We start from the raw sequence: 13,849 nt of genomic DNA, 5'->3' as shown, positions 1-13,849 counted from the left end.
CTCTCTATAGGAATTTAGACATGAAAGAGTGGAATATATTCTGTTTTAAAAACATGATTGTAAATTGTTACACCTGTGCATCTCTTCCAGACTACTTTGAAAAGACACTTTCCAGCTATCAGTACACTATCTCACAATTACCCTTGAACCAGAAGACAATAAATGATTTGCTAAACAGATGGCATAGTCCTATGACACGCATCATATGTGTGAGCAATCACAGAAGGTATGGCTTTTCTCATGGGATATTTTCAGACAAATATTTTAAGTTAATCTAACATTCACTAAATCTACCAACTGATTTTAGGTAGATTTTCTTTCTCCAAATAAACATTTTTAAATAAAAATTTTCATTGTATTGTACTATATTTTATTGGTTATCAACAGCACCATGTTCTTAGTTTTTTTTTTTTTAAATAAATGTTTAAAAAACAGTTGGAATATTTATGTCTTTAAGCAAGGGGTTCCCTCATTTTTCCTGTCTTTTCTGGCTTGATTTGAAGTTATTCCTGGGTATCAATATTCCACACACATTGTCTACTGCTTACCTCCAACACAGCATTTATTTCACTATCATGTAATTATTTGTTTGCTCATCTCTCTTTCCCATGACTATCAACTCCTTGAAGGTAGGGCCGTCATTTATGCGTCTTATACCAGAAGCTTATAGCATCGGATCAATTATATGGTCAGAACACAATGTTTGTTGCAGAATAAATGAATAAACTTTGTTAATTCACTCAGGTCTAACTAGCCTCCTACATGATGAAATATAGCTAAGAAAATTCAAAGTAGAGTTCCACAAAAGAAAAACAAAGTAAATATCAATTTATTAATTTATAATTTGATCCAAAGACCGATTTCCAAGAGGCTCTCTCAGGTACCAAATTGCTAAAGTCCTTCTCTAGGACATCTCCCTTCCTGGTGTCAAAGTGTATGGAAAACTGAAGCTTTAAGCAAAAGATGGCTTGGGTATATATTTAACCTAGCTTCTGCTGAAGCATCCCTAGTCTGCAAATAACACATTTCTCTAGTGACCATCTTCATGTCTCTAAACCTTAGACAATACTGGTTAAAACACTAACAGATATTATGTTTCCGAATATGTGCTTTATTTGCTCGTTATCCTATTTCTAATGACATATTCAGTAGATTTGTTTATGTTATAAAATGAAGGGCTATCAATTTATCGTTATCATGAACAGTCAGAATAAATATTGAAACCTCTTATTTGGGCAAAAACATGATCTGGCTCATTTTACTTTCTCGACTTCATCCCATAGTGTTCTCACTTTCTCACACTATGCTGTATACCTATGAGACTCCTGTATATGCCAAGCTTATTTCTATCTTAGGGCCTTTGCAACTGCTATTTCCCTGCTTAGAATGTACTTTCCCCACCCCCATTCAGCCCCATTTAGGCATAGCTGTTTCCTTCTCTGCATCCAAGTCTCAGCCGAAATATAACCTTCATAGTTATTCTCTGTCACATCACCCAGAGTTATTTTGTTCATAGCATTTATCACCAGATGAAACTATCTTTTTTATTTATTTCATTTATTTATTTGTTGACTTTCCATTTGAATGAAAGCTCCATATGAAATAGAACCTTGTGACAGTTTTTCACTACCATAAAATCTGCCCCAGTGTTTAGAAGAAAGCTTGTCATTTAAGCCTTACAGGCCTCAAAAATATTTGTTTAATGAATGACTAAAGACAGAAGACAGTTTTCTCTTATCACCTGTTGATATTCGCACTGATTTTTGGAGTCTTGAGAACATTTGCAGCCTGCAACTTCACTTACCTTTCAAATACTATCACCCACTAATCCCTTCTTCTTATTTTCAGTTTCTCTGTTCGTCCATCTATTGTGATCTACAGATAATTTTAAGTACCTTGAGGTTAGGGCTTTTTTCTTATTTTTCTTTAAAATTCTGCACCCTTGTTTCTTCGGTAGTGATTGTGTGTTGATTTTTTTTGCTTGTTTGTTTGAGATGGAGTCTCGCTCTGTCGCCCAGCCTGGAGTGTAGTGGTGTGATCTCAGCTCACTGCAACTTTGGCCTCCTGGGTTTAAATGATTCTCCTGCCTCAGCCTCCCGAGTAGCTTGGATTACAGGTGCCCGTCACCATGCCCAGTTAATTTTTGTATTTGTAGTAGAGATGGGGTTTCACCATGTTGGCCAGGCTGGTCTTGAACTCCTGACCTCGAGTGATTTGCCAGCTTTAACCTCCCAAAGTGCTGGGATTACAGGCGTGAGCCACCGGGCCTGGCCTTGTGTGTTGATTGTTTAATGGTTGCCTTCCAAGAGAAGATGCTTTTCAGGCAGCTGGAAATATAGAATTACACTGTAGTAAGAAACAGGGTACTAATTCACAATAAAAAAATATGGAAACAGCCTAAAAGCCCATCAACCAAAGAGTGGATTAAGAAAATGTGGTATATGTACACCATGGAATACTACTCAGCTAATAAAAGGAATGAAATAATGGCATTTGCAGCAACCTGGGTGGCGTTGGAGACCATTATTCTATGGGACGTAACTCAGGAATGGAAAACCAAATATCGTATGTTCTCACTTATAAGTGGGAGCTAAGCTACAAGGGTGAAAAAGCATAAGAATAATATAATGGACTTTGGGGGACTCAGGGGGGAAGAGTGGGAGGGGGTTAAGGGAAAAAAGACCACACATTGGGTACAGAGTACACTGCTCGGGTGACAGGCACACCAGAATCTCAGAAATTGCCATTAAGGAACTTATTCATGTAACTAAAAGCCACCTGTTTCCCCAAAACGACTGAAATTTAAAAAAATAAATTAAAAAGAAACAAGGTACTCAGATTGGGATTCACTAACATGGGGATGAAACTGTGGGGCAAAATTCTCACTACCAGTTGAGTACCAAGAGGAGCAGAAGATCCTGGCAAGGAACTCTGTGAGATAAATTAGGAGAGGGAGAAGCAAAACAGGAGAGTATTCACTTAGAGGAGGAGGGAAGGTGGGAGTGGGGAAGTTATTAGGATAGAAGCAAGGTATAATTCTAAGGAGTTAACAGCAGTGGATTTGGATAGGAAAAGCAGTTTCTCTGAAACTGTGCAATCAAAACATGATTACAAAATGTTCTGGAAGAGAGTACTTAGCCATATATTTGGCATTAAAAATTCCTTCTTTACTTCCTTAGCAAGCAAAATATTGGATAAATTATTGTGATTTAATGGACTAGATTGTTTGACCTAATTTTCCAGATGGAACATCCACACAAATGTATTTCTATTACCTTAGATTTTTTGGTTTCAAATGTAACTGTATCTGGATATTCTCCATTTATCTGCACTTCATTTTATTTCCTGATAACCTCCTACGTTTCAGTACCTTCTCTTTTGCTATCATCTTGTCTCTGCACTACTCCCAAAGTCATTTTGAAATGCCTGGTGGTGATGCTAGTTCATTGGAATATATTGAAGAGATCTCAGAGAAGACACAATGTCCATAGATAAAAAGGTAGGATATGGTAGATAAGAATTCCATCCTTCCATTCTTACCGTAAGAAGGAAGAAGGATGTGTCTACTGAAAATCTACCCAAGGTATCCTGTAAAGGTAACTGGGAGGAGAGTAAGCTTTCTTGGAACATTAGACCCTTGGGATGAGTGTATTAAAGCAAGTAGAATTATAACTCTTTTCAAAGAAGTTAATTAGTTCATTCAAGTTGGGGTTGAACAGAAAGAACACGGTGTTCTAGTGCCAAATTGGTCATCAATTGGTTATATAATTGAATCAAGTTATTTAGCTTTCATCATTTCAGTTCTCATGTTTGAGTGATGAGAGGCCAAACTAGGTGGCCTCTAAGATCTAGCTGAGATCTAACATTCTGTCATCCTTTACAGAAGACAATTTGAATATAAAAAATAATAATAAAATACAGAAATGAAAAAAATCAGTTTGTTAGCTTTCTTGTTTAGATATTTAGTCCAGAACAACATTTCTGTTCTTAAAGTTTCCACATTTTGAAATCTCTTAATGATTTCCATTTAAAATTATACAATTTTCTTTACTACCAAACAAGAAAACACAGAACACATTAACACATTTAGTAGAATTTTCAAAACTAAAAGAGAAGATAAATGCCAAATAAAAGTTTTCCAACTTGGTTAATTCCTAAGTTATACTTATTTCTAAAAACCAAAACCTCGTAGTCAACAGAAGGGAGAGTTGAGGCAATGATTTTGGTTACTGTCAGGATAGGATAAAAAAGAATTTCCGTAAATAATATGATATGGTATAGAGAGAAGCGTGTTTTCTTTATTTAGGCCCACAAGTTGAGAGAGAGAAAAGAGAGAGAGAGAGACAGAGAGACAGAGAGTCCTAATCATAATCTTTGGTGATTTTTCTACTTACTGGTTTAGGTGTATTAAAGATATTAATCCACTGCCTATTACAGATATTAATCTGCTTAGTAGATGAATAATATTATGATAGCCAATAACATATTATTTTACTCAACAATTGCTTTACATAGGCATTCATGATTTTATTGGTACAAGAAATTAAGATACCAAGCTACAGATCAGTAGTTAGAGGAAATATATCTAAGGTCTCGTATGCACCTTTCTAATAAACTATGGTTTTTAAAGTCTCCCATTAATAATTTGAAACAGTTGGATTATAGCGCATTGATTGAACTGTAGATCCGGTTAATGAGGACTCTTCTATGTACCTAACAGTTCCATCCCATATAATAATGTTTGAGGTGTTACACTTACTCCTATAAATGCTTTCTGGCACACAGGACCTTATCCTTCAATTACTCCTATAAACGCTTTCTGGCACACAGGACCTTATACTTCAATAATTTAGTTACAAAAGCACCAGAATTTCATCAGAGACCTTAAAAAAATAAAGAGACAAGAGAAATTATTGTCTATCAGGGCCTGCTTTGGGAAAGAAATGGAAGACATTTTCACAAATAGGTCATCTTGACTTTATGTCATAACTAAAATGAACAAAAAAAAAAAAAAATAAGAACCTAACTTTAGCACTAGAATTGTGGAATCAGAATGAAATAATTTTGTCCAATTTTATGTTCTTTGGAAAAGTTTTAGGAGAAGTCAGAAATGAGAATTCAATTTATTGAGAGCTACAATCACATGAGAATAATTTAAATACTAGAAATATTTTTTTGTTTCATGAAGAAGGAAATATTTGTGCAATTTTTAAATGCTACATTTATATTAAGAATTAAATATTTCCATGGTATTAAATGACAAACAACAAGCAGACAAAAATTATAACAAAGAAGCAAATGAATTATAACAGAAGTTATTAAATTAGCCAGCTGTTCATTCTAATATACAAGTGAATGTTGGAACAAATTAAGACTAAGTCATTGTGTTATCCAAATTAGATCATGTATAATTCTCAACAGAACAGCTATTCTTATCATTTCCCTTGTATTTTTTCTTACCTGAAACCTTATTAAGCACTGAACATTTGTAAAACATTCATTAAGAGTAGCAATATTATAAAACCTCTTTTCATCATTCAGAATGTTTCACAATATTAACAATTTTAAAATTATTCTGGAATATAATCAAATTAAGCCCTTAAATATGGTCAATGTGTATGGGCACCTGAGATGGCTTACATTTACCATTTAATTCCATTTCTTTTCTTCAGGCAAAATTCTCCTTCAGAATTAGATTAAAAAGAAGACTCTTATATGAGTAGGTAAAATAGAACTTCCTTTATCATCTTATGTCATATAATCTATTTGCTTCCTAAAAAAATTCACTTTATCCTGGCCAGGCATGGTGGCTCACGCCTGTGATCACAGCACTTTGGGAGGCCGAGGTGGGAGGATTACGAGGTCAGGAGATTGAGACCATCCTGGCTAACATGGTGAAACCTCGTCTCTACTAAAAATACCAAAAATTAGCTGGGCATGGTGGCGGGCGCCTGTAGTCCCAGTTCCAGCTATTCGGGAGGCTGAGGCAGGGGAATGGCGTGCACCCAGGAGATGGAGCTTGCAATGAGCCGAGATCACACCACTGCATTCCAGTCTGGGCAACAAGAGCCAGACTCCCTCTCAAAAAAAGAAAAAAAAAAAAATTCACTTTATCCTTTAAAGCTTCTGTGCTAATTGTAATACGACTCTTTAAATAAAGTTATATTTCAATAAATTAAAGTTAGTGCCTAAAGTGACATAATGAAATGCAAAATTACATTATCTTTGAATAATAAGGAAAACACTTGTAGTTTATAGACTCATTACTATTTCTTATGAACAGTTTAATTGCCAGGACTTGTGGTCCAGAGAGTCCTTACTTTTTTTTTTTTTTTTTAAAGCTAGTCACGTAATCACAGATTGATATTGTCTGGCTCTGTGTTCCTACCCAAATCTCATCTTGAATTGTAATACCTATGTGTCAGTGGAGGGATCACGTCGGAGGTGATTGCATTATGGGGGCGGTTTCCCCCATGCTGTTCTCCTGATAGTGAGTTCTCATGAAAGCTGATGGTTTTAAAGTGTTGCGCTTCCTTGTTCTTGCACAGACTCCTTCCTGTTGCCTTGTGAAGAAGGCTCCTGCTTCCCCTTCACCTTCTGGGTGAGTGTAAGTTTCCTGAGGCTTCCTAGCCATGCTTCTTCTTCAGTCGGCGGAACTGTGAGTCCATTAAACCTCTTTTCTTTATAATTACCCAGTCTCAGGTAGTACTCTTTATAGCAGTGTGAGAAAGAACTGATACACAGATTGATTGCAATGCTAGAAATATTTTTTAGAGCACATTTTCTCAAACTTAAAACACATTAATTAATTTTTTTGCTTCAACACATCAATAATTCTGGGGAAAATCATGGTGGCCTGGTCGCTTGGGCTATATATTAGAAACTAGGGATGTGATAATGCTTATCTCCCCCTCCCTGAATTAAAATCATTCTTCTATGTAATTGGTTGACAACCTTTTTGTATGTGGGACACCCTTTTGAATACAACCGTTGCTAAAATTTGTAACAGTTGAAAGTCTCAAAACAAATCAGAAAATGTACAATAAAACATTCCTGCTTATAACAAGATCCCACAGACTTTAGAAAAGCATCCATAGACAGCACATTATTTATTTGATTGCTTTTCTGAACCGTGCCTTTGAGAAAAACTCTTTACTGTTCTACATTCTGTCTTAGAGTCACAAAACAAATTTCTCATCTACCCTTGTAAATACACAATTTTTCTTTAATATTGTTTGGACATTATACCTTCCTATCTTTTCCTTAACGCTAGCTGTATCCCACTTTGTCAAGTCTACTCTAAGTGCTCATGTTGTAATATTATGTAGCTGCATTTCTAACAGAAATGATTTTTTCACACTGAAAAATTCCACAGTTCCCAGAACATTCCCAGCAACACCATGAGACACAGTACGTAAGAGCTAAGAAATGCTCGTCCAGAATCTAGTCTACTTATATGTCTCTTTCATTTACTCCTGATTCATGCTTTTATTCCCTATCTAAATTTCCCATTGTTCTGCATCATTTAATATTTTCCAGACATGTAGTGAGCATTGCTTCGTTTCCCCTTTTTTTGTTACTGTTGAGTAGTTAGCCTTTTAAGTTCTCCTTTTACTAAATCTGCTACCAATGATTGCTTTTCTTTGGATTAACTCCAACTTTTGTAGGTACCTTATCATAGAAGTAGAGGGGAAATTAAGAAATCTCTAGATCTAGGCTCCTAAAATAGGGGCAGAGAAACACAACAGCATTTGGAGTACTCTCTTCTCTTCCATTCTTTTCTTTGTCTAGAATCTAGACCATCTGAGTAGGTTTGGAGGGAGTGCCATTTCAGAGCCTAAGACTTGGTGTAAGTCCCAAATCATAATGTTTAGGAGCCAATTTTAGGCAAAATTGGTTTATTCAGTAATGATATAATGCCATTACATTATTTCCCAAGGACTTATTTAAGATTTAATTTTAATTGATAATCTATGGGCAATATATTGTCATATAGGGAAATTAAGAAAGCTAATTTTGGGGAATGTAAGAAAAACCAGCACATAAATAAAATTTTTAAAATTTATTTTTACTGTATATGGAGATAGTCAGATACGAATTAAGAATGAAGAGACTATATAAAAATTAAAATATCAATAAGTTAAGGGACGTATTAGAAAGCCAGACTAAATGAAAAGTCTAATTACTAGCCGAGTAAATGAATAAATGCCATAAAATGTATCTATAAATGCTTGGATGAATGCTTACAATAACATTTGTAGAAGGAAAAATAACCCCATCACTTTCAATCTAGTATCCTTATTCTGTAGATGAGAAAACCAAAGTCATAAATGGTTAAGAAATTTACAGTCACATAGTCAGTTAAACTGACTCCTTGGGTATTGATCAAGTGCTAAATAAAACAGAAAATATGAAATTATACCTTAAAAATAAATTATATAAACACTAATGCTAAAAATAGTTATAAACTTGCAGCATGGTGATTAGAGAACATACAAGTTTTTACATGTATAATTGTGGTAATTAGCTCCCCAAAATTTCCAAATGCATACATTCATATGAATATTTGAGAAATATTATAAATATTGATAATGATATGGAGAAAACTTATTTAAAAGTTTTATTGGCATAATTAAAATGATATAGATTATCTTAAAATGTCAGTGTAGCATATTCCATTCCAAAACATGCCATTTTATCCTAAGACGTACTAAAGCTGAGCCTATTTCCCAGTCAGAAATATAAATTTGTTTTTCTCCTGGTGATGTTTTGAGACAGACCCAGGAGGCTTTTCAGAAAGAAAATCGGTGCTTGGGTAAAGGGACACAAAAGTACAAGAAAGATAGAAAGAATACCAAAAAGCATAGCTGTTATTTGTAATAGAGTAACTGAAGGCAGCCACTGGAATGATCTTCAAAAATAAATCAGATCAAGTTCTGCTGCTGCTCAAAATTGCTCAATGGCTTTCCAAAATTAAATTCAATAGAAAGTCCTTCCTATGGTCTGTAAGGTTGGCCTGACTCCTCTTAGGTGACCCTTCTCTCCTCCAACTCCACCATAGATATTTTCCCTTTTCCCCAAGTTAATTTCCTCCTTGGGGCCTAAATACTTTTCTTGGGGTCTTTTGGACTTTGCCTCCAGATGTAAGCATGGCTGATGTCTGCGCACCAGGCAGCTCTCTGTGCACATATCACCCTGGCAGAGTGGTCTTCCCTGTCTTGCACAACCTTCCACACAACTGTCTGACATTTTTCTCCTGTTTTATTTTCCTGCCCTGCACTTACCACTACCTGGAATTATATTATCTATTGCCTGCCTCCTCCATGAGGATATAACATCCATAAGGGCAGAAATTAATACTTTGCAAAGAAATTAGTACTTTGCGTTTTCACTTATAGAAGAATAGTAAGATTTCTTTTACATTTACTATGACTTCTGCATTATAAGTTCTTTTACATGCATTGTTTCATTTAGTCTTCATACTAACCTTATTAGGAAAATACTATTACTATCATCATTTGCACATGTGGAAATTGAAGCTTATAGATGTTTAAAATGTGCCATAGTTTACACCGTTACTAAATATCTGGCACAGGATTCAAACTTAGGTCTTTTTGACTTTACGTCCTGAGCTGAAAAGAATATGAGACATGGAATTTCACGGCGTGTAAGTGACATAAATACTCATATATACAAAGTGAAAGAGCTAAGGCAGAATGCAGGTATCATGACTCTTAAAGAATAGAATTACAAAGAGAATTTTTACAGAGCACTAAAAAAATGTATTTCATTGTTGAAGATAAACATAGCTGAATATGTAATAAGCTCTTAAAAATAAAGTTTGCACTGCATGACAGCATCTTGGTCAATAATGAACCACATATGTGATGGTAGTTTTATTGGAGCTGAAAATTTTCTATCACCTAGTTATGTTGTAGCCATCTTAACATCACAGCACAACTCATTACTCACGTGTTTGTAGTGATGCTGGCACAAATGAACCTACTGTGCTATCAGTCGTGTAAAAGCATAGCACACACAATTATGTACAGTACATAATACTTGATAATGATAATAAATGACTATTTCTAGTTTATGTATTTACTATATTATACTTATTTTTGTTATTTTAGAGTGTACTCCTTCTGATTATTAAAAAAAAAAGTAACTGTAAAACAGCCTCAGGCAGGTTCTTCAGGAGGAGTTCCAGAAGAAGGCAGTGTTATCATAGGAGATAACAGCTCCATGCATGTTATTGCCATTGAAGACCTCACAGTGGGACAAATTGTGGAGGCAGAGGACAGTGATATTGATGATCCTGACCCTGTGTAGGCCTACGCTAATGTGTGTGTGTTTGTGTTTTAATTTTTAACAAAAAAGTTTAAAAAGTTAAAAAATAATAATAATAGAAAAAAAGCTTATAGAGTAAGTGTATTAGGCCATTCTTGCATTGCTATAAGGAAATGCCTAAGACTGGATAATTTATAAGAAAAGAGGTTTAATTGGCTCATGGTTCGTCAGACTTTACAGGAAGCATGGCACTTGCGTCTACTCAGCTTCTAGTGAGGCCTCAGGAGGCTTACAATCATGGCAGAAAGTGAAGCGACAGCAGTCATGTCACATGACAAATGCAGGCGCGCGAGAGAGTGGGGCATGGTGGAGGTACTACACACTTTTAAACAACCAGATCTCCTGTGAACTTAGAGTTAGAGCTCACTGATCACCAAGGGGATGGCTCAAGCCATTCATGAGGAATCTGATCAAAACACCTCCCACCAGGCTCTGCCTCCAACATTGAGGATTACATTTCAACATGAGATTTGGAGGGGACAAATGTCCACACTATATTAATACTGATATAAAGAAAAAAATATTTTTGTACAGTTGTACTATGTGTTTGTGTTTTAAGCTGTGTTATTAGAAAATAGGCAAAAAGTTACAAAATTTAAAAGTTTATGAAGTAAAAAGTAACGGTAAGCTAAGGTTAATATATTTTAAGTGAATGTGTATAGCTTAAGTGTACAGTGTTTATAAAGCCTAGAGAGCTAGGTCCTCACATTCACTCACCACTCACTCACTGACTCATCTAGAGCAACTTTCCATCCTGCTAGCTCCATTTAAGTGCCCTACACAGGCACGTCCTTTGTTATCTTTTACAGTTTATTTTTACTGTACCTTTTCTATGTTTAGATATGGTTAGAGATGCAAATACTTAGTATTGTGTTACAATTGCCTGTAAGTATTGAGTACAGTAACATGCTGCACGGGTTGGTAGCCTAGGAGAAGAGACTATACTGTATAGTCTATGTGTGTAGTAGGTTGTACAATCTAGCTTTCTGTAAGTACACTCCATGATGTTTGCACAATGAATTCACTTAATGATGTATCCCCATTGTTAAGCAGTGCATTACTGTGTTTGCTAAATTGATGCAAAAAATTGTTTATACTATTTTCAAGTCTATTATATCATCATGTTTGAATATAGAATTTTAGATTCTTAGAAGTGGACAATGTTTTAAGAGCTCTTTATTTCCTGGCTTCTTGGTTCATTGAGGTTAATCTCTCAGATATCACAAAGAAAGAACTCTTCATGTATCAAGTATTCTTGGAGTCCAGTTTTTCTTTTCTTCCCTTTGGCCAAGTAAATTCTTCCCCTTTTAACCTATACTTAGTGTTTTGTTTTTGTTTTGTTTTGTTTTGTTTTTTCCCCAAAGTTTCTTTTTTTGTTGTTCAGTGCTTTTGTGGAGTTCGGAGAACAAAATATCTGTTTCTGTATCATAATTCATTTTGGTTATAGATTTCCTAGTTCTACATAGTTGTACTGGCATTAAAGAGACCCTTTGATTTCTCAGTAACCAATTCCTCCCTTTACATGGACTATGAAACTTAAGAGCTGACTGAAAGGTGTGAGAGAACTTCTGTTATCTCTTAAGTAGCTGGAAAATTGCTAACTGTTCTGAAGTGAGCTTGTTTTCTTGGTCATCTCTTTGGGATCCTCAAGTAGACTGAAGTACATCTTCAGAGAACTAAGCCCTGGCAACACAAAGACTGTGGTGTCAGATACAAAGTCACCACATTGTAGAACTGGGAAGGAAGTTGAATTCATCGTGGTTGAGTAAGTCTAGTCAAAGCTAGTCTCTCTAAGTCAGGCTTCTGCTTAAATGAACAGATTATGAGCTGATTATTCTACATGAAATACAATGGGCTCATTTGCCTCTTGGTGCTTAAAGAGAAAACCAATAGCGTAGATTGGCTCCAATTAAATTCAGTGAATCGAGCTTCCTATGGAATTAACCAAACAATTATGTCTAGTACTGGCCCAAGCATGCTCTCGGGATTTTTGGATGATGATGTAGTGATTAAGAGTGGCAATGATGGGTCTAGACCATGCAGGCACAGCTCTGCTAACCACAAATATTTCTTTTGATAGGTAGGGTACAGGGTAACTCTTGTCTTTAAAATCTCTAATGAAATCCTTAAAAGCATGGAATATAATTAAATTCGGAGTTTTTCAGGTGATGGAGGTTGTCTGTATGAATAAACATGTGGTTCAGTTGGACCAGCTTAAAAATTCCTTGGTTGGCTTGTCTGTGTTTGCTCTTGGCTGCTTTAATGCTTTAAAATGGTCCAGTTAAATCAGACTGTCAAAATGGTGAGGTTCCTATTTGATTTACTCATGCCACATAAACCCACACAGAGTGTTATGAATGCCACATTTGAGAAAATCTCCCATTTGTGAAAACATATTGGGTCACATTAAAAAGGAGATTAAATGAATCCATTTTCAAAAGTTTTGGTAGGTAGAAAGGAATGCTGAGGTGACGCCTGTGTAATGGCAGAACTACAGATGCCTCTTTCTCGTGGAAATATGTTCTATGGGCTAAATTTCATCACATCAGGGGAGGGGAGACTATAAGAAGCAGGCTTCAAATTACCCTTCAATGGAAGGCTGGCAAATTAAATCCTGACCTTCTGCATGGTATTTAGAGTGCAGAGCAAGAAGCAGCTCACGCATTCTCGAAAGAAACCCCATTGTAAGCATTGCTATACCTCAGCACTGCTGGGCCTGCTCTCCTTTACTTTTCCACATTGTAGAATACATGCAATTGCATGTGTGACCCACTTATTTTACTTCTACAGCATTTACTGCAGGCATACTTTATTTGAAAGTTCTCAATGCTATTCAATTTAAATAGATTTATAAGGCCAATGGATTTAAATGCACAAATAGGTATATAATATAGATGTGTCCTAAGTTAGATAAGATGGGATTTTATAGAAAGGATAGTGTCTTCCGGATTGATGTGTGTACCACTGTCCAGCAAGGTACATGTAAAGCTCATCTGATGACTAATGATGACTCCTGGAACCTTAATTCATGGGGAACAAAGGGCTTTTATGGTCAATACTAGACAAGACTCTCCAATTTCATGTCCTTCCTCTAAGGAGAACTTGCAATCAGACCCTTAAGAAATGATTCTAAACACTACTGCTCCTCATTCCCCTTGAAAACTGGCACAAGACATGGATGCCCTCTCTTACCAGTCCTGTTCACAATAGTGTTGGAAGTTCTGGCAAGGGCAATCAAGCAAGAGAAAGAAATAAAGGGTATTCGATTAGGAAAAGAGGAAGTCAAATTGTCCCTGTTTGCAGATGACACGATTGTATATTTAGAAAATCCCATCGTCTCAGCCCAAAATTTCCTTAAGCTGATAAGCAACTTCAGCAAAGTCTCAGGATACAAAATCAATGTGCAAAAGTCACTAGCATTCTTATACACCAATAACAGACAGAGAGCCAAATCATGAGTGAACTCCCATTCATAATAGCTTCAAAAAGAGTAAAATAC

General features: G+C 35.7%; 1 long non-coding RNA gene across 1 annotated transcript in view; it reads right to left on the bottom strand.

Moving 5' to 3' along the window:
- Positions 1-2,224: 2,224 nt before the first annotated feature.
- LOC108524748 (uncharacterized) overlaps positions 2,225-13,849 on the bottom strand; it is a 39,964-nt gene continuing 28,339 nt past the window's right edge. Inside the window, exons 3-4 of the long non-coding RNA XR_001884116.1 lie at positions 4,760-4,883; positions 2,225-2,327 (exon numbers count right to left, since the gene is read on the bottom strand). This is a non-coding gene — a long non-coding RNA (uncharacterized LOC108524748). The remainder of the gene's footprint in view (positions 2,328-4,759; positions 4,884-13,849) is intronic.

This window comes from Rhinopithecus bieti, unplaced genomic scaffold (genome assembly GCF_001698545.2).
Source record: "Rhinopithecus bieti isolate Rb0 unplaced genomic scaffold, ASM169854v2 scaffold_83314, whole genome shotgun sequence".
Lineage (NCBI taxonomy): Eukaryota > Metazoa > Chordata > Mammalia > Primates > Cercopithecidae > Rhinopithecus > Rhinopithecus bieti.
This window is presented reverse-complemented; position numbering and strand designations above follow the sequence as displayed.